Source organism: Mandrillus leucophaeus, unplaced genomic scaffold, assembly GCF_000951045.1.
Source record: "Mandrillus leucophaeus isolate KB7577 unplaced genomic scaffold, Mleu.le_1.0 Scaffold73, whole genome shotgun sequence".
In the NCBI taxonomy this organism is placed as follows: domain Eukaryota; kingdom Metazoa; phylum Chordata; class Mammalia; order Primates; family Cercopithecidae; genus Mandrillus; species Mandrillus leucophaeus.
This window is the reverse complement of record NW_012107919.1, coordinates 5,187,078-5,208,168: the sequence shown is the minus strand read 5'-3', so window position 1 is coordinate 5,208,168 and position 21,091 is coordinate 5,187,078. Positions and strand designations below refer to the sequence as shown.

Sequence of the window (21,091 nt, the reverse complement as noted above, 5' to 3'; positions counted from 1 at the left end):
TCAATTGTATGCCTGGAAAATCATGTTTGAGTGAACATAAATCTTTAATCCAAACCCTACCTGAAGACTTACTCCTATATTTGACATCAAATAGAGGAAGGGAGGTTCAAAAATATGATCTCTTGAATCTAGATGTGCATATATACTAGAATAATAGTATTAAACCTGTAGACACTTCATCCAATGATATGAGACACAGCTCAGTATATCAGAGATTCTGTTTTGGTAGAGAGAAAAGGCCCAGGAATCTTTTGGTGATTCTGATGATCCTTCTAGATAAGGAGTTGGGAAATGTTTCTGTAAAGGGCCAGATCGTAAATATTTTAGGTTTTGTGGGGGCAGAGGGAGAATACAATCTCTGTAGCAATTACTTGACTCTGCCATTGTAGCATGAAATAGACTATATACACACACACACATATATATGAGCATGGCTATGCTTCAACAAAACTTTAAAAAACAACAATAACATCACGTGGCAGGCTGAATTTGGCCAACAAGCAGTGGTTTGCCAATCCCTGCCCTAGAATGAGAATCAGTGATAAAGAGTTTTTGAAAAATCTTTTCTTATTTATTTATTTTTTATTATTACACTTTAAGTTCTAGGGTACATGTGCACGACCTGCAGGTTTGTTACATATGTATACATGCGCTATGTTGGTGTGCTGCACCCATTAACTCATCATTTACAGTAAGTATATCTCCTAATGCTATCCCTCCCGCCTACACCCTCCCCACAATAGGACCCGGTATGTGATGTTCCCCTTCCTGTGTCCAAGTGATCTCATTGTTCAATTCCCACCTATGAGTGAGAACATGCGGTATTCGGTTTTCTGTTCTTGCGATAGTTTGCTGAGAATGATGGTTTCCAGCTGCATCCATGCCCCTACAAAGGACACGAACTCGTCCTTTCTTATGGTTGCATAGTATTCCATGGTGTATATGTGCCACATTTTCTTAATCCAGTCTGTCACTGATGGACATTTGGGTTGATTCCAAGTCTTTGCTATTGTGAATAGTGCCGCAATAAACATCATTATGTGAAACGATTCCCAAGGAAACTATTTGTTACCGTGGTTAAATGATACAAAAAAGCCCTTAATGCTATGAAAACTTAAATATCAAGCTCAACTTCCACACATGTAAGCCTAGGTGTGAACCATGGCACAACATATTGGTCTAAAGCATCTGTTTATCAGAGGAGTTCTCGTCTCGAGAGGAAATGGGTGTAGAAGAGAAGGACCAGGCTGGAGAATATTTACCAAGTTCATCTATTCTTTACAAAATTTATTTCCAAATGCAAAACTTTCAGAGCAGATCTTTGTTAAAGGGAAGCAAAACAAAACAAAAACAGAACCATGAAACTCTTTGGTGCCACAGCAGGTGAGGCCGATGCTAATGCGTTTTCGGGGCCATGACATTTAGAACTGCTGCCAAGGAACTTTTTATTTAAAAGGTGGGAATTCTTTGCCTTTGAAAGCACCACAGTTGGAAAAAAATCACCTCCACTCTAATATTCAACTTCTAAAGAAGCACTAACTAATCTACATAAAAGGGGGAAAACAGACCGATGCTACTGAAAACCATCACGGCATAATCCCAAAAGGGAAGTGCAGTAAGATATTAAGAAATAAGGCCGGGCGCGGTGGCTCAAGCCTGTAATCCCAGCACTTTGGGAGGCCGAGACGGGCGGATCACGAGGTCAGGAGATCGAGACCATCCTGGCTAACACGGTGAAACCCCGTCTCTACTAAAAACTACAAAAAACTAGCCGGGCGAGGTGGCGGGCGCCTGTAGTCCCAGCTACTCGGGAGGCTGAGGCAGGAGAATGGCGTGAACCTGGGAGGCGGAGCTTGCAGTGAGCTGAGATCCAGCCACTGCACTCCAGCCTGGGCGACAGAGCCAGACTCCGTCTCAAAAAAAAAAAAAAAAGAAAGAAAGAAATGGTCACCAAAATATAAGGATACACACATGGGGCCTTTTCTGGAAATAGACAAGGCATTCCAAAAGATACATTTTAATGAAAGCATTTAGAGGAAATCACCGAAAGTAAAAAGTCAAATTAAGAAAGGGCATTTTCAGCCTGAGGTATTAATATGCAGTGCTAACAGCATCTTTCCCTTAAACCCCACAACATGGTAACAATGGTAGGATTCTTCTCTCCTGTCACCTTTGATGAGAATATCCTGTTTCTTCATTAAAATAAAACTATATGCTTTCGATTCGCTATTCTTATCTAAAATATATGAAATAACTTTTTGTCAATGGGTTTGATATTGCTGAGATCAATTTTTCATGTGTTAACAAGGGTAGAGATTTCAAAAATTAAAAACTGGAAACAGAAAGGTGGATAAAATTTGCATATAACTGAAAAATCAAATCCCCACCATATAGGGGAGGAGGAAATCAAGTCACTTGGTTCTAAGTACATCTTGTCCCTTTTAAATATAAGAAGGCATCCTCAAGTATTCATTGTGCACATGAAAATCTAAGAAGCTAAACAGGAAGGTTTCATTCATCATTTTTGTCAGGCCTTGCTGCTAAGATTTTTAAAACTTGCAACAAACATTAGCCATACATACTTAGGTTGAAGTTGGGTTCATTCAATACCAGTGGGAACCATAATAAAACAATCAAGAAACTAGTCAAGAACAGCATCTGAAATGAAAGAAACGAGAACCATAATGGCTCTGGCAAAGAAAACTGAACAAAATTGTTTCAGGAAAATGGACTGGTTAGACAAACAGAAGATAAAAAGGAATAAATTCACATCAAGCAGTTAGTTTAGAAACTAAAGGGAAAAAATCCACAAAGATGTACCTGAAGTAACAGATTCCAATGAAACAATATCCATTGATTGTTACCTTCCAAACTATATCAGTTTACTTAAAACTATTAATACTAAGGTTTCAGGCATTGTGGCCTCTCCAAAGCCCTAAGGGTTCACAGTTTAGTAATATATAGTTCTTTTTAAAACATGTAGCCCCTTGTGACCATAATTAAAAGTGCTCTTAATTTTGAGGAATTCTTCAAATGTTTGCTGGCTCAGGAAGCTCTCTTATGGACATCCTAGAGGGGAAAACGGGCTCAAGACCTCCTGCTGGAGAAATACAGTCAAAACAGCAGTGATCCCATCCTACGTGCATCACTAACCAATGATGGATTTTCTTTTTAACTCTCCCCAAAATATTTTAAAGTGTGCTTAGAAAAATCATACAGATTGTGTAAAAATTTTAACTACATGTTAAGATCTTTAAAAATCTACTTTATAGGAGAAAATACTATAGTAACTCTAGAGTTCGATTATTAATATCTTTAGAAAAGGTACAGTAATTTAACCAGCTAGCGTGTTCTGTCTACCTAATTCATATTGACATTCCAGATAGGTACTAGCCAAAGGGGGAAAAGCCTTTTAGTCCAACTAAACTCTCATTGCTCTGAACTATAGTTCTGCATGTCGTTTTCTCTGTATTAAGAATAGCTAATGATTTAAAAGTGAAGTATATGATATGTGTTATATAAAATGTGCTTAATGAATCAACATGACCCAACAAGAAAACTGAATCTATTAATATAAAAAATCCAAAGTTTTCATGAGATCAATAGATTAATTGATCTATTAATAAATATTTGATCCATATTTTACATGCTGATCAATATAGGTAATACTGTTTTAGCAGAAACAACACGATAATCAGCCTTCATATATATTGACAAGTTTCCCAATGGTCTGTTAATATACAAAAGACTGGGACAAATTACTTATTTATATATACAAAACATGGTTATAAAGGCCAGCTGCAGGTATTTTTTTGGAAAGTGCATTTTAATAAGGTCCTATTCAGTTACAGAACAAATGGAGAAGAAGTAGTTTGCACTACAGAGTTTAGCGCGAGAGCTTTCTCTTTTTCTAACCACGAAATCAATCATTTGTCCAGACTGTGGGAGTCAGAGTTAGTTACTGAAAAGAGCTCCGTATATAAACAAGTCAATAACTCATTGTGTGTTATTGTCGAGCTGAAGAAGTCGGCTTTCAAAGAGCTGCCCCAGCTTCTCTCAGAATGAATGTCACTGTATTCAGGGACTGGGAGAGAGTCCTTTGTTTCTAGCCATTGCTGGCTGCCATTTATGTATGGGAACAGGAGGTGGCTGCTGGGAGAGTGGGGGAAGCCACTATTTGGTATATGGATGTCCAGAAAACTCTGAATTTGGTCAACCTAGTTAATTTGTATCTGGAAATGCATTACTGGAATTAAGAGTGGCCACACAAAAAATATCTGGTAAAAGAATTAAGCAATAAATGAGTCTGTACCCTTTCAAACTGGATAGGACTGATATTTTTGGTTTCCTACCTGTCCACAAAAATGAATCCAAAATCCAGGCATTGGTTTGAAAAGTTCAGATGCATAAAATCAAACTGGTAGAAAGGTCAACATATCAAATAAATGCTATCTGTTCTGCCATAAATAGTAAGGTTGATTCTTGGGACTATCAAATGGAGTTTTCAAAGTGTGTGTGTGTGTGTGTGTGTGTGTGTGTATACACATATGCACTCATATGCTTCTTTTATCTCTATTACACATATAAGTTAATAGAGAAGGTATTATATTTTAGGAATACAATTTCTTTAAAGAATGACTTCATGTGCTCAACATTTGTGATAAATTAAGGATACATTCCAACTATCTTTGACTTAAAATTAATTTAAATGTTTTTAAAATTTCTAAAATTAATAAGATATTATAATCTTATTTATTTGATCTTAATAATTGTTAAATACCTATAATTAATTTGGAATCAGACTAGGGACTATGAAGAAGCACAAGACCATGTTTCAAGGTTTATAACTAAACTGGGCAAGTTAAAAAATGGTCTTTTATTGTCTTTTAGCCTCTAAAAGTTTTACAAAAGCTTAGCTCTTGATTAAAATTGTAGTTGTGGGCAAGGAGGGAGTTGGGAACCTGAGCTGAACCAAATTGATGGCACTTTCCCTCATAATTTAGAAAATCATAGCATTAAATAATATGACATGTTTACGCATGCAACAAACTGTACTAGACATTTTTCCAGATACAAATAGGTTAACAGTAAAGTGCAATATGGTTAAGGAGACAATTAAAAAATAATAGCAAGTGAGAAACAATATATGACACAAGGCACATCATAACAGCCAAATGGACACATAAACAATACAATCTATAAGTAAGAAGGACAGAAATATGATTTAGGGATGGAGTGGCTGGAGATGGAGAAGTATAAGTAATATGTAGTATCTGGCTAGAAAAAGATGAGAAGTGGTAATATGGGGCATTATTAATAAGTAATATATTTATTATTTTTAATTAATAATTAATTACATGATGAAACTAGTTCTAAGTAAAATGAGTGAAGAGGCCGGACATGACTTTGGGAGAGGGAGGGGAGAAGACAAGCTGAACCTTGAGGAAGAAGCACAGAGAAAGGGCATGGCTGATCCAATCAGCTAAAGTAGTAGAAGGTATTATTCATATTGGGAAGCAAAGTGCTAGATGGTTAGTGTGAACCCACACTTAATCTATTTCTGAACTTAAAGATAAGTGGAGAATATGTGCCAAGAGCCCAGTCTTACAATGCAGGCAGAACTGAAGACTCAGTTCTCAGCTCTGCATTGGCTCAATTACATTCCCTCAAACTATACATGCTTAACTCAGTGGCAATCTTAGAGATGCCTTAACTAAGTCCTGACCTAGCCCCTACTTTTAATAATGTAATCTCACTTAAGTCCCTCTATAAAGAAATTCAAGAGTGCCACTTCTCATCTTGGGGAAGAGATAGAAACCTTTCATTTATAACTGGCTGTGAATTCTATCTCTGCCATAAATTAGCTCTAAGACATTGAGCATTAGTGATGGTTAATGCAGCCCAAGCTTCCAAAGTCAGGGATTCCTCTCCTATCCTTGCTAATTCTTTGAAAGACGCTACTTTGACCACAGCCTGTAGCTTCTTGAGAGCAGTTTAAGAGAGAAGGTATAAAAGAAACCATCATAATATTTGATAATCAGCAAACCAAAACATAACTATTTTAAAAGAGTATTATTTTAAAGGGTTATAATTTGTCTAAAAGGACAAAAAAGTGAATTCTTCAAAACTTACTAAGCACTTAAAGAAACTTTTTATTTATTTTATTTTATTTTATTTTTTGAGACAGGGTCTTTCTTGCTCTGTTGTCCAGGATAGAATGCAGTGGTACAATCTTGGCTCACTGCAACCTCCGCCTCGCAGGCTCAAGCGATTATCCCATGCCCGGCTAGTTTTTTGTATTTTTGGCAGAGATGGGGTTTTGCCATGTTGCCCAGGCTGGTCTCGAACTCCTGAGCTCAAGTGATCCGCCCACCTCCGTCTCCAAGACTGTTGGGATTGCAAGTGTGAGTCACGGTGCCCAGCCTTAAATGGATTTTAAGATCTTTTTCCTTTCCTGTTTTTTGTTTTGTTTTGTTTTAAGTAATAATAAGTTCTAGCTCTTACACATTCTGTGGAGAAAATGGTTCTAAATTAGTCCTGACTCAGTATCCAGAGTATAAACTTTTTGCTTAGATATTCTGCCATGACCAGGAATGCCATGTGCTCTAACCTGAATTCAGCTTGCCCTCTCAAACTGCCTCTGTACTGCAATTCTTCCACTGCCACTCTGAGTTTTGGAGGAACTGTGCTCCACAAACAAAGGGGTGGGCCCCTGACCCTGGCCAGGCCAATGAGCCTCTCTCTTAAAAGATAGTCATGAAGGGAGCCACTTAGAGGCATAAAGAATTAAGAGAAAAATCTGTCCCATTAGCAGCACTGTAAAGAGATTTTCCCTTAGTTCGAGATGTCCAGAGTGATTCCCACTCTCTACAGACCCTTTCCTTGGCCTTCTCTTGAATGCCATGGGCTACCACCTGCATCCTATTAAATTCTGGTTTTGCCTAAGTTAGCCTGAATCAGCTCCCATTGATTGCAACCCATCAGCCCTAATAGATATGTCACATATGTCCTCACAGTAAATGTCCCATGAGTTTAGAAGATCTGAGCGAGTCTCTATTCCTTGGAACCTAAGGTATCAAACTCAAATATCTTAATCATGTCACAAGTTTAAAGAAGTACTTCATATATTATAACGGATAATATAACTGGGGTAATCATTTTTAAATTATCAACGTGCTTTTCTTTCAGGCCTTTGCAAGTACAAAGCTGCCAAAATTAGTCCCCAGGCATCCCTAGAACTTGTCACAATAATATTGTTGCTGGGTGTACAATGGAATTGTGCAACAAGACAATATGCTTGCAAAAAAGGCTGTTTCCTTGAGAGAGAATTTGCCTCTCAAGAAAAACCTTTACTCCTCCCAATTAACATATACACAGCTAAATTTAGAAGGCTCGGCCCACAAATCTCCCCCTTTAAAGTTAAGAGTAAGGACCCTGTCTGTTGTTGAACCTTTGCTGGAGTGAGGAATAAGAAAGATACAACACAGAAATAAAATAAAATCTCCATCCCTTCTGAACTAGAGAAAATACAGGAAGAAGTCTAAGAAAAGGGAGAAGAAAACTCAAATAGCCAGATGAGTGAGTCCTAAATGTTCCTTCTACAGGGTGTAGCTTAGGGAGGAAGACAAGTACCAGGTAAATGAAAACAAGTCCTTAGGCAGAAGGGGCTTCTGCCACCCTCCCCTTAATATTAAGACACAGGAAGAAGCTATTCTGTAGCAACCTAGGATACAGCCACCTCGACACAATGGCATATCAAAGGCAGGCGGAAGGAGGCCTGAGATTTAGGTTTTCTGAACCACGCTTGGTTTTCATGTGTCCTAGGACATGGAAGTAACTGAGAGTTAAGCTGTGAAGTTTGTCACAGGATATTGGCAGAGTCAAGGAAAGAGGGCTCTATAGTGATGATAGTGTCACAGACCAGTTAAGCCAAGGTCAAGTGGGTGTTTCAGTCAGAGGTCAGAAGGAGTTTCTGATAACAAAGGAAGTCAAGTTTAGGTTGGATCATCTAGGAAGAACCACCATAAAAAAGGCCTGAGCCAAAAGAATGGGCCACAAGTTCACACATTGCAGGCCAGTGGGGCATCCAGCAGCCAGGTGAACATGGGCCATCCTTCCATCGACCAGCAGCTGCCATGCCAATGTGTACATTCCAAAGGGCAGCACAACATCAGAGGCCTCTTCCCCCAATGCCTTGAGGATATGAAAGTCACACAACCCCTTCTTCCATATTGCACCTTAAGGAAACCAACAGGGAAAAGGAGAGGCTTTCTGAGAGAAATCATGACCTAAAATAATGATTTAAATGACTAGGGCCAGGTATGGTGGCTCATACCTATATTCCCAGCACTTTGGGATGCCAAGGTGGGCAGATCACCTAGTCAGGAGTTCAAGACCAGCCTGGCCAACATGGTGAAACTCCATCTCTACTAAAAATACAAAAAAAAAAAAAAAAAAAAATTAGCCAGGCATGGTGGTAGAAGCAGGTAATCCCAGCTACTTGGGAGGCTGAGGTAAAACAATCCTTGAACCTGGGAGGCGGACGTTGCAGTGAGCCAATATCATGCCACTGCACTCTAGCCTGGGTAACACAGCGAGACTCCTTCTCAAAAAAAAAAAAAAAAAAAAAAAAGACTGGATTAAACTAAGCTTTAAACTGATTTAGACATTCAGTTATTTTGCCCCCACTATCCAGTGGATGAGAGCTCAGGAAGAAAGTAATATTAGTGTCAGAATATAACTCAGTCATTTAGTTATTTTGCCATAAATTATATACATGCATGTGATGTAATATATTGATAGACTAAGCCAAGGAACAAAGACAAAACAGGATTTATAAGACAAAGGAGAGGAATAAAATGCAGCCACACTGCACATCTTTAGGGTGATAAGCTGGCACTTACCAAATTCAGAAGGACAATTAAGTGTATCAAATAAAACATAAGTTGTTTATGAATGCTCCAAAACATCTTGAGAGTTCAACTGAGAATCACATGTGCCAGGCTGTCTCTCTATTCTTTCTGCTCAAGCTGCCACTTCAGTGAGGCCAGTCCTGCCTACTTTTCCTTACTCAAATTTTCTCATTACTCTACCCAAAGAGAAGAATCACATTTTCTCTGTGCATTTCTCACCTGCTAAAGTAATTATCTGAATCAAAGAACTTGGGAACTGCATTCAGAATTCTGGGATCCAGAAAAAATAAGCCAGATAGGCCACCACCCTTATAGAGCAGAGTGTGAATGTGGTTTGAGCTGGGCATGACGTACCTTTCAGCTCCAATAAGGCTACTTCCGGTAATTACCTAGTAAAGATCTCTTCAGATTGGTTTCCTCAACGTGCTCATTCCTATCTTCGAGTATTTCTCCTGCTTCTCTGCCCATCTGGTATGGACTCCATCATCCAGACAAACCCCATCAATCCTTTGTGGCCCAACATTGGTCCAACCTCATCCATGAAGCTCAATCTGCCCCTGTCCTCTCACCATATGCATACAGATATATAGTTTACGCACTTCATTACTTTTCTAAAATCCTAAAACAATCTGAATTTCCACAATACATCGAGCATCGAGGGCTCAGATAGGGATTATGGCCCAAATTTCAAGTCAACTAGGAAAGAGTGAATTATGAAATAGGTACTATTGAATAGGACAACTGACTATCACTTTAGAAAAACTCATTAGAAGCATTTTTTTACTTCACACGTTTTTGGTAACTTAAAGGTTTAAATATAATAATAAAAGTTATATAAAATAATATAGTTGGAGTCATAAAGTCTAAAAGGAAGCAGGTCTTTCTAAGTCTAATATGGATAGAATTAACGAAATGAAAGTCTGGAACTATACCTCAAAAAGGAACTTTAATAAGATCAAAAGCAACAATATACTCAGAAAATATTTGCGATGTGACAACAAGTTAATATGCTTAGTATGTGAAATGCACTTTCAGACAGATTTTTTAAATTATTCATTAAAAGATAAAAGCCAAGGAAAGTAAGAGCAAAGAAAGTAAACACATAACATAAAAGAAACAATACATGTAGCAAAAGAAAATACATACAAAAAAGTTCAATATTACTATTAATAGAATAATTAAAACTAAAACAATGAGATGATGTGTTTTAACTTACTAAATGGTCAAAAAATTTGATGGATGATAAAGATAAGTGAATTTAAGGACTAGTGAATACAGGGAAACTGGTGTTTTTATTTATTGCTAGTGAAAACACAAATGCTACAATTATGTAGAGGAAAATCTGCCAAAGAATATTAAACCTTAAAAATGTGTGCAATCTTTGACTGGGCTCAGTGGTTCATGCCTGCAATCCCAGCACTTTGGGAGGCCGAGGCTGGTGGATCGCCTGCTCAGGAGTTTGATACCAGCTTGAGTAACATGGTGAAACCTCATCTCTACAAAAAATAGAAAAAAAAATTAGCCGGGCATGGTGGCACATGCCTGTAGTCCCAGATACTAGGCAGGCTGAGGCAGGAGAATCGCTTTAACCCAGGACGCGGAGGTTGCAGTGAGCAGAGATTGTGCCACTGCACTCAAGCCTGGCGACAGAGCAAGACTCCATCTCAAAAAAAAAAAGTTTACAGTCTTTGATCCAGAAATTCCACTTCTTTTTTAATTTCAATAGTTTTCGAGGTACAGGTGGTTTTCGGTTACATTGATAAGTTCTTTAGTGGTGATTTGAGATTTTGGTGCACCTGTCACCCAAGCAGTATACACTGTGCCCAATATGTAGTATTTTATCCCTCACCCCCTCTCAATCTCCCCCCAAGTCCCCAAAGTCCATTATGTTACTCTTATGCCTTCGCATCCTCAAAGCTTAGCTCCCACTTATAAATGAGAACATGCGATATTTGGTTTTCCATTCCTGAGTTACCTTACTTAGAATAATGGCCTCCAGTTCTGTTCAAGTTGCTGCGAAAGACATTATTTTATTCCTTTTTATGACTAAGTAGTAGTATTTTATGGTGTATGTATACCACGTTTTCTTAATCCACTCATTGGTTGATGGGCACTTGCAAATTGTGCTGTTATAAACATGCATATGTGCACGTGTCTTTTTCTTACAATGACTTCTTTTCCTTTGGGTAAGTACCCATTAGTAGTGAGAGGTGAAGCCAGCCGGACTTCCTGGGTGGAGGGGGGACTTGGAGAACGTTTGTCTAGCTAGAGGATTGTAAATGCACCAATCAGTGCTCTATGTCTAGCTAAAGGATTGTAAACACACCCATCAGCACTCTGTAAAAACGCACCAAATCAGCACTCTGTATCTAGCTAAAGGATTGTAAACACACCAAACAGCACTCTGTAAAATGGACCAATCAGCACTATGTAAAATGGACTAATCAGCACTCTGTAAAATAGACCAATCAGCAGGATGTGGGCAGGGCCAAATAAGGGGAAAAAATCTGGCCACCCCAGCCAGCAGCGGCAACCCGCTCGGGTCCCCTTCCATGCTGTGGAAGTTTTGTTCTTTCGCTCTTCACAATAAATCTTGCTGCTGCTCACTCTTTGGGTCCACACTACCTTTATGAGCTGTAACACCACGAGGGTCTGCGGCTTCATTCCTGAAGTCAGCCAGACCACAAACCCACCAGGAGGAACAAACAACTCCAGACACACCACCTTTAAGAGCTGTAACACTCACTGCAAAGGTCTGCAGCTTCGCTCCTGAAGTCAGCGAGACCGTGAACCCAGCAGAAGGAAGAAACTCCGGACACATCTGAACATCTGAAGGGACAAACTCCAGATGCACCATCTTTAAGAACTGTAACACTCACTGCAAGGGTCCGCGGCTTCATTCTTGAAGTCAGCAAGACCAAGACCCCACTGGAAGGAATAAATTCCAGACACAGGAGGAGTGCTGGATCAAATGGTGGTTCTACTTTTCGTTCTTTAAGGAATCTCCGTACTGTTTTCCATGGTGGGTGTACTAATTTACCTTCCCATCACCAATTTAAAAGTGTTGCCTTTTCACCACATCCATACTAAGAGCTATCGTTTGTTGACTTTTTAATTATGGCCATTCTTCCAGGAGTAATGTGGCATCTCTCATTGTGGTTTTAATTTGCCAGAAATTCCACTTCAAAAAATTTGTCAACAAGAAATAATTATGGATATGCACCCAAAGATTGACTAAGAGGATGACAAAACATTGCTTGCAATAGTAAAAGGATTGCATACTATGTAAATGTTCAAAAAGAAGGGGATTAGTAAAATAAACCTGTAGGGTAAAATATCATCATCTATTTAAAATAGTGTCATGAAATATTTAACAATGGGAAAAATATCAGTATATTAAATGAAAAATCAAGTCTCAGAAAGTAAATAAAATTTTAAATATGGATCAGTATGTATAAAAAAGGCACATGCCAAAATATTGAGAATAGCTACTCAGAATAGTGAGGCCACGATGAGTAGTATAATCCTCTTTCTTTTTAATTTATATCAGCTTTACTCAATTAAATTTTCTACAATATCTATCTTTCTATCTATATAAAGAGAAAGACATGCATTAATTTTGTAATAAGAAAGCCTCTTTTTAATACTCCTTTCCTTGTCACCCACCAATATATCTAATTTACTACTGTACTCATTTCTTATCATCTAATCTATGTACACACTTTCTCCAACATAATTGCTTTTCCCTAATTTCCAATCAATTTTTAAAAGATCAAATATAATTCAAAAGAAAACCTAAAATTTATAAAAATAGACAAAAGGAGATAAACTATTATAACCCTTTGCTTTTAAAGTTGCCAACAGTCTACTAAACTTTTGTGAAAATCAAAAAAAAAAAAAAGAAGGTACTGTAAATTAGTGTAGGGCAATGGAAGATTAATAAATTCTTATTTAAGAATTGCATTAAACTATATTTCCTGCTTCTTAAAAGTGAACAGAAACGAGAACAAAGATGAGGAAGAGAAAAGGGTGGGATACTCACTGCCTACTCTGTCACACTGTTCTGGGCACTGCAGATACTGTATCATTCAGCTCTCAAAATAACTTCAGCACCTTTGTGTAAATGATGCTTAAAGAGGTTAAGTAGCATGCTCATGAACACAGGGCAAAGAAAATTGAAAAACTGGGATTCAAATCCAGGCATGTCTAACTTCAACGCTTATGATTTCTAATTCTGTCTTGGATACACCAGAAAATATGATAAAATGAAAAAATAGCTAGCAACAAACTGGCAATTTTTAAATTCAAATTGAAGCATAAAATTATGAAAGCTCAGAGTCAAAAATCAGAATTCTATTAATATGATTTTTTATGATATAATGAGAAAATAAATTACATTTCGAGCCTTTAATCTAGGAGAATTCATTTTGGAAGATTATACAAAAAAGAAACTAGATAAAGATCCACTGGCTATCTGCAATTATTAATGAAACTTACCTAACCTCTGCTTCGTCTCTAGGATTATCAAAAACAGCACCCAATGTTATTATTTTTTCATATCGAAAATATCCATTAATGCATTCTAACACAATACAACAATTAATGAAAACTCAGAGGTGCTGTTAACAGTTTTGTATTTAATAGTTTAGACATTTTGCTATGCACGTGTATAGAAATACAGGTACATGTAAAGTATGTGAATGTTATGTTTACAGAAATGGTATCACATCGCCATATTAGTTGACAACTTGCTTTTCTGCATAGCAATGCATTCAAATGTTCCTTAAAAACATCTCAAGCAGACAAATAACTATTTAGTCACCTACAGTTATCAAAAGGTGCAAAGGTCAAAAGGTACAAAGGTCAAAAAGTACAAAGTTTCCATTAGAAGGAATAAGTTTTAGTGATCTATTGCACAGCATGGTGATCCTAGTTAATAATATGTTGTATATATTTCAAAATTTTAAATGTGCTCACCACCAAACAGTGATAATTATGTGGTAATGGACATGTTAATTCACTTGATGTCATCATTCCACGATGTGTGTTTCTCATAACATCACATCGTACCTCATAAATATATATAATTATTTGTCAATTAAAAATAAAATTAAATATGAATAATTTTCATTCAACCTGGTTCCATTTTTTTATTTCATGTCTAATTGAAAGCTCTCCCCTCATCACAGTGCAAATTAGACTTGTGACACAAGAAGTTTGGAATAGGGATAGAAGCACATTGTCTTTTTATTTTCATAATCCTCAACTCTGTCGCTAATGAAGACACATCATTTTTGCCTCCGTTCCATTGGAGAGAACTTAGTCACATGGCCATTTCCAACTGCAAGTTAGGCTAGGAGATAGAGTATAGTTGTATTTCAAAAAAAGAAAGGAATGATTCTAATGGAAAGCTAAAAGTCTCCACCACAGTGTTGCTCTATACAGGGTAACCGTATGATCTACTGTTTAAACCAGGAGTTGCTTGAGAGTGAAATAATTAGGCAGAGATAACAAGTAAATCCTAGGAGTGTTTTGGGAAAATTCTCTTCCCCTATTTCTCTCCTTACTAAAGTCCTCTCTAATCTCCTTGGGTCACCTTTCCTGAGGCAGTTTGTCATCTCCTTTGTGTCACCAAAACAGTGTATTCACAGCTCGAGCACATCAGCTCACACATTTGTTGAAATTATTTACTGTATTTCTACTTTCTACTGTCTTGTGGTGTGCCTACACCTACACTCGGCACCTGTGGCCATCCAAGAGGTTACTGACTCTTCCCATTTCATTTGGTCCTAGTCGAGAGACAACAATCATGGCAAACCATGCCATGATGGGGTGGACTAATTGGCTCAGTCCTGACTAACCACAGAACAGCATAATTAGTTCAGGAATGAGCAAAATTGGAACACTCGGGAATCTTTCCATGGGCTTTAATGTGTGGGAAGTGAGAGAAAAATGGTTTCTTTCACCATCCAGTGAGCCAGCTGCTATTTATCTGTACATAGTGTTGCCATAAGGGAATACAGACTCTAAAGTTTGGATATATTTTCAATACTGGGTCAAAAAATTTTTAAACCTTAAGCAGACTACACCATACATATTCTATATTTTGGATTTAGCTGGTTTTTGAGTTCTAATGTAAGACAAAAACCTGACAATCTCATTGTCCACTCCAAACCCCTCAGTGACTCCCTACTGCCTACAGGTTAAAAACCTAAGGTCTTTATCATGGCATTACTATCTGGCTTCTCCCTCCTCATCTGCCTCTTCTCCCATCCCCTTCCTTACAACTGACTTGCCCTTAGGCTATGTCATAGTTATTCTCATGTTATACAACTATCTCATGTCATCAATACCCCTACATCCTGAAATTATGAGAGACTCTCAAAATCTACTCTTCAAACCCCTATTGCATTATCAAGTTCCTTCCCCACTCTGGGAATTCCTGCCATAGTTACTGGTTATAACCATAAATTCTGTTGTGGGTTGTGGAGAATATAAGGATAAAAAGTAGATTACTGTCGCGGTGGCTCACGCCTGTAATCCCAGCATTTTGGGAGGCCGAGGTGAGTGGATCACTTGAGGTCAGGAGTTCCAGACTAGCCTGGCCAACTGGTGAAACCCCATCTCTACTAAAAATACAAAAATTAGCTGGGCGTGGTGGTGGGTGCCTGTAATCCCAGCTACTGGGAAGGCTGAGGCACAATAATCACGAACCCAGGATGCAGAGGCTGCAGTGTGCTGAGATTGTGCCACTGCACTCCAGCCTGGGCAATAGAGCCAGACTCCGTCTTAAACACACACACACACACACACACAAACACACAAGCAGATTACCATAACTATGCTGTATCATTCACACAGTGTCATGAGCGTACACACACACACTTGTGCCAATGTTCAAACTGTTGCTCTGCCTTTAATAATATGGTTTGACTCTGTGTCCACACCCAAATCCCATGTTGAATTGTAACCACCAGTGTTGGGAGAGGGACCTGGTGGGAGGTGATTAGATCATGGGGGCAGATTTTCCCCTTGCTAGTCTCATGATAGCAAGTGAGTTCTCACAAGATCTAGTTGTTGAACAGTGTGTAGCACTTCCCCTCACACTCTCACTCCTGATCCGCCATGTGAAGAAGGTGCCTGTTTCCCCATCATCTTCCTCCATGATGGTAAGTTTCCTGAGGCCTCCCTGGCCATGCTTCTTCTACAGCCTGTGGAACTGTGAGTCAATTAAACCTCTTTTCTTCATAAATTACCCAGTCTCAGGTAGTTCTTTATAGCAGTATGAGAACAGACTAATAAAAATGCTGTCCCTCAACTAACACTCACACATACACTCAGACTCTGCTCTGGTTTACCTCCAGGAAGCCTGCTCCGACTTCTCAGTCCTAGGCCCAGGAGCCCATCTTTGATTCCCTCTACTGTGCTCCTATATTAATTATGCAGGGTGCTATCACAGCACTTACCATCGTGGTAAGTGGTGTCTCTTACGTGTTGCTCTCTTCCACCAGACTGAGCTCCTCTAAAGTAGGCTCTTAGTATGTATTTATCTCTACATCTCCCGTGCCTAGCATAGAATAGATATTTAACAAATACCAGTTAACCTGAACAGAGCTGTGGTGAAAATTATGGCTGGGATATATAGAATTATTAAAAGAAATTCTGGAAAGCCCTGAAGTCTGGTGCAATACATAAATATAAATAAAGGAGGAAAAAGAGTCCATTGTCTGAAGCCGTCTTCATCATGCAAACCTGGCCTTTTACAATGTATAAGGTTAGAAAAGGCTGTAAAAGGGAACCCTGGCACTGGATTTCATTACTGGCTCCATTCTCTCTGGAGCCCAACTGTCCATTCCTGCTGTGAAAGGCTAAAGTGGATGCATTAGTATGCCCTATGTGGTTCTTCTTCCCAGGTGTTCAGCCTCATGCTCTGAGGGGGCAGGTACCCTACAACTGCCAGTTACCACTCTGACCAGAAGCATTTTTAGGCAAAGGGACATTTATTGGATAAACTTGTAACTAATATATAACCTCAGAAGATTTATTTTTACTTAGTTCTGACTTTCAGAACCTGATCTGGATTCTAAATTTTTACTGTCCTGCATTTCTAATCCTGTTCATTTTTCAAAAAGAGCTAAAACTTTTGTTGTTCAGAATGGTTTGAATTTGGATACTAAGGAGGACTAATTTACTTAGTTTGAAATGGATTCCATTTTGCTTTCCAAAAAGTTTGACCTCTCAACTTTATCTGGAACCTAGATCCTTTGATATTTTCATGCTCAATATTTGAATTCATCATCATCATCCATTATTAGAGGAGAGATAATTTCTTGAGGACTTATTATGTGCCAGGCACTGTGCTAGTGCTGGCACTGTCTCACTTATTTTTAAGAAAGTCCTGTAGTGGGGAAGAGTCAAGTATGTTTGAGCTGTCTGTCCCAAAACATGACCCATTTCTCAAGACACAAACTTTGAAATTTCCACAGAAAAAAATAATCTCCTTCCTTTGAATTCTTTTTGTGTCACATGTACAGAATTTTGCATCATCAACCTCATTCAAAAAACATTTATTGAATACTCATTATGTGTCAAGGTCAGGAAACAGTGGTTAACAAGTCAGACATTTCCCTCATGGAGCTTAACATCTTAGAAAGAAGGCAGACATAGGACAAGTAGGAGTAAGTATGACAAGCATAAAAAGAAGTGTGGAATTTAGAGGGAAACTACCCTAGGCTGGAGACCAGACCAGTAAATGCTCCCCTGAGCTAGCAGGTTATGAAGCCAAAGGTGGGCAAGAGGTGACCAAGTCAAGGTGGACATGGGAAGAGCATTCTAGGCAGAGGGGACATTAGAGTCACCTCGTCCACAATATATCTCATACAGTATCTTCATCTTCAATATAACCCTAAACAAATCATTATTGTCATTTTGCAGATGAGAAAAACTAAGACTCAGAGGTTAGACCAGTTAATAAGATTAGAACTCTTGCCGACTGGAATCTAAAACATTTCCAGTATGCTTAGCTCCTTCTCAAACTTGCCTTGCCCAGACCATTTGGATCAGCAGTTGGCAAACTGTGTCTTAAAGAAACAGATAGTAAATACTTTTTAGGCCTTGCACACCAAGAGGCAAAAACAAAGATAAAATATATGAACTTAAATAACGAGGAAAGAGAATTTCATGATGTGTTTTACAAAATTCAAAATACAATTGAGTACAATATTTTGAAATACAGGTCTACTAATGAGAAGAATGTAATTCCTTTTAGGAGAATAACATTTCACTTAATTAGAGTTCAAAGCTAATGTTTCCTATCATCAAATCAATCGCAAATATTCATCTGTGAAAACCATTCTAACTTTCTGATCATATCAGAACAGGTGGCCAGTCAGATCTGGCCCCCAGGCTTAGTACCCCTGAACTGGAATATAAACACTGAGATCAGTACTGACCAATAATCTAATGTGAGGCACACATGTAATTTTAAATTATCCAGTAGGAGCTGCAGTAAAAAGAAACATGTAAAATTTATTTTAGTAATATATTTTATTTAGCAAAAGTGTAATCGTTTATACATATAATTAATACAAAAAGTATTAACGGACTATCTTGCCATCTATTTTCATACTAAATCTTTGAAGTCCAGTGTGAATTTTACATTTGCAACATGTCTTAATTTGGACTAGACACATGTCAAGTATAGCCCAGGCCGAGAGGACAGGTCTGTGTCAATCTAGGCATATATAAATGAGAAAGGTAGAAAATATAAAATCTGTGTTCCACTAAAGAATGAAAATTCTGTCTAAAGATGGTAACTGCTACTCAGCTACACAAAATGTTGTGTGAAAAAGTGAACCGATATGTTGCCAGATGTTCAGATTTTATGAGACTTATTCCATACTGCACATAGATGCTCAATAAATATTAAGACTTTCAAGTTAAAACAATAAATGTTTGCAAACAAAATACTTCAAGAATATCCAAGGAATGAAAGTGGATGATAAAAAATAGAAATAATCATATCCATATTTCCAATCATCTTATAAAAATGTTTACCCACTTAGATTTTTCAGCAGTATTTTAAAGAATAAAATTATTCAGTTAAAAATGTTTTAACTGGTCAAGTGGGTGGCTCAATCTCTAATCCTGGCACTTTGGGAGACCAAGCTGGAGGATCGCTTAAAGCCAGGAGTTTGAGACCAGACTGGGCAACAAAGCAAGATTGCCTCTCCACAAAACATAAAAAATAAAAATTAAAAAATGAGCTGGGCATGGTAGCACACACCTGTAGTCCTAGCTACTCTCGAGGCTGAAGTGGGAGGATCACTTGAGCCCAGGAGTTCAAAGTTACAGAGCAAGAGCAAGTCCTTTTCTCAAAAAAAAAAAAAAAAATATATATATATACACACACACACACACACACGCACACACATATATACACACATACATACACAAATATATGGATAAATGAATAAACTATATATATATATGCAATGGAATATTATTTAGGACTAAGGGAAGAAAATTCTGATATATGCTAAACATGGGTAAACCTTGAAGATATTATGCAAAGTGAAATAAGCCAAGCACAAAAGGACAAATATTGTGTGATTTGATTTATGAGTTACCTAATCAAATTCATAAAAAACAGGAAGCAGAATGGTGGTTGCCAGGGGTTGAGGACAGGGGCAAATGGAGGCTTAGAGCTTAATGTAGAGAGTTTCAGTTTGGAAAGGTGAAAAATGTCTGGAAATGCGTGGCAATGATGGTGGTAGAACAATGTGAATATTCTCATGCCACAGAACTGACCGATTAAAAATGATTTAAAATGGTAAAGTTTATATTTTGGTATTTTACCACAATAAAAAAGTAGCTGAAACATATGTTAATAAGAAAAACACTTGTTTTTATTTAATAGACAAATAAAATTTGTACGTATTTTTGGTGTATAATATGATGTTCTGAAATATGTACATATTACAGAATGGCTAAATCAAGCTCATTAACCCATGCATTATCGCATATATTTATTATTTTTGAGATGAGAATACCTAAAATCTATTCTCTTAGCAATTTTCAAATATACAAAACATTGGGTTTTTTTTTTTTTAGTTTTTATTTTATTTTATTTATTTATTTAATTAATTAATTAATTTATTTATTTTTTGAGATGGAGTCTCGCTCTATCACCCAGGCTTGAGTGCAGTGGCACAATCTCGGCTCACTGCAAGTTCTGCCTCCCGGGTTCACGCCATTCTCCTGCCTCAGCCTCCCAAGTAGCTGGAACTACAGGTATCTGCCACCAGGCCCGACTAATTTTTTTGTATTTTTTTTTCTTTTTTTTTTTTAAAGTAGATACGGGGTTTCACTGTATTAGCCAGGATGGTCTCAATCTCCTGACCTCGTGATCTGCCCGCCTCGGCCTCCCAAAGTGCTGGGATCACAGGCATGAGCCACCACGCCTGGCCAATACATTGTTTTTAACTGTGGTCACCATGTTGTACAATAGGTTTCTTGAACTTAATCCTCTTAACTGAAATATTGTATTCTTTAACCAACATCTCCTCATTCCTCATTTCCACCACCAGCCACTGGCAACCATCACTCTACTCTCTGCTTCTATACATTTGACTGAAAAATACCAATCTTTAATCTTTCTTGAAGTAGTGCAGTATAACCTTTCAAATTCAGACAAATTGGAGAAGAACGAACATAAAACACTGAAATGTTTCATTATAAATGTTTTGAAGTGTCTTTTTTCATATTCAAATATGCACACCAACTGCAACAAGATTAGCAATGTCAATTTTTTTCAAACAGTAGTAACATTTCTTAGGAGACACAGAAAAATTAAGTTTGGCTTGTAGTGAGTGTTCTGCTTATATCTAAATAAGCCCTTCCAAAGTGTCTAAAAATATTCAAAACAGTTGCTTTCCTGAGCATTATATATATTCTCTCCCAATATCATTCTCATAATCGATAGGGATGTATACCAATAAAAATAATATATCTACCTACTTTGAGGACTATTAAGAAAATGAAATAATTTTTATTAGACCAAAAAAATCTCATGATAAACCACAAAGCACTGTGCAAATATTTTTATTGTCATATAATTAATAAAGCAAAAGATTAACTTTTGTCCTGGTTCCACAGAAAATATCACACATTCCAAAACC

At 37.7% G+C, this 21,091-nt stretch overlaps 1 protein-coding gene across 1 annotated transcript in view; it reads right to left on the bottom strand.

Annotated features, from left to right (window-relative positions):
* Positions 1-21,091, bottom strand: part of LOC105528742 — a 180,858-nt gene that overhangs the window by 77,913 nt on the left and 81,854 nt on the right. The window lies entirely within an intron of this gene.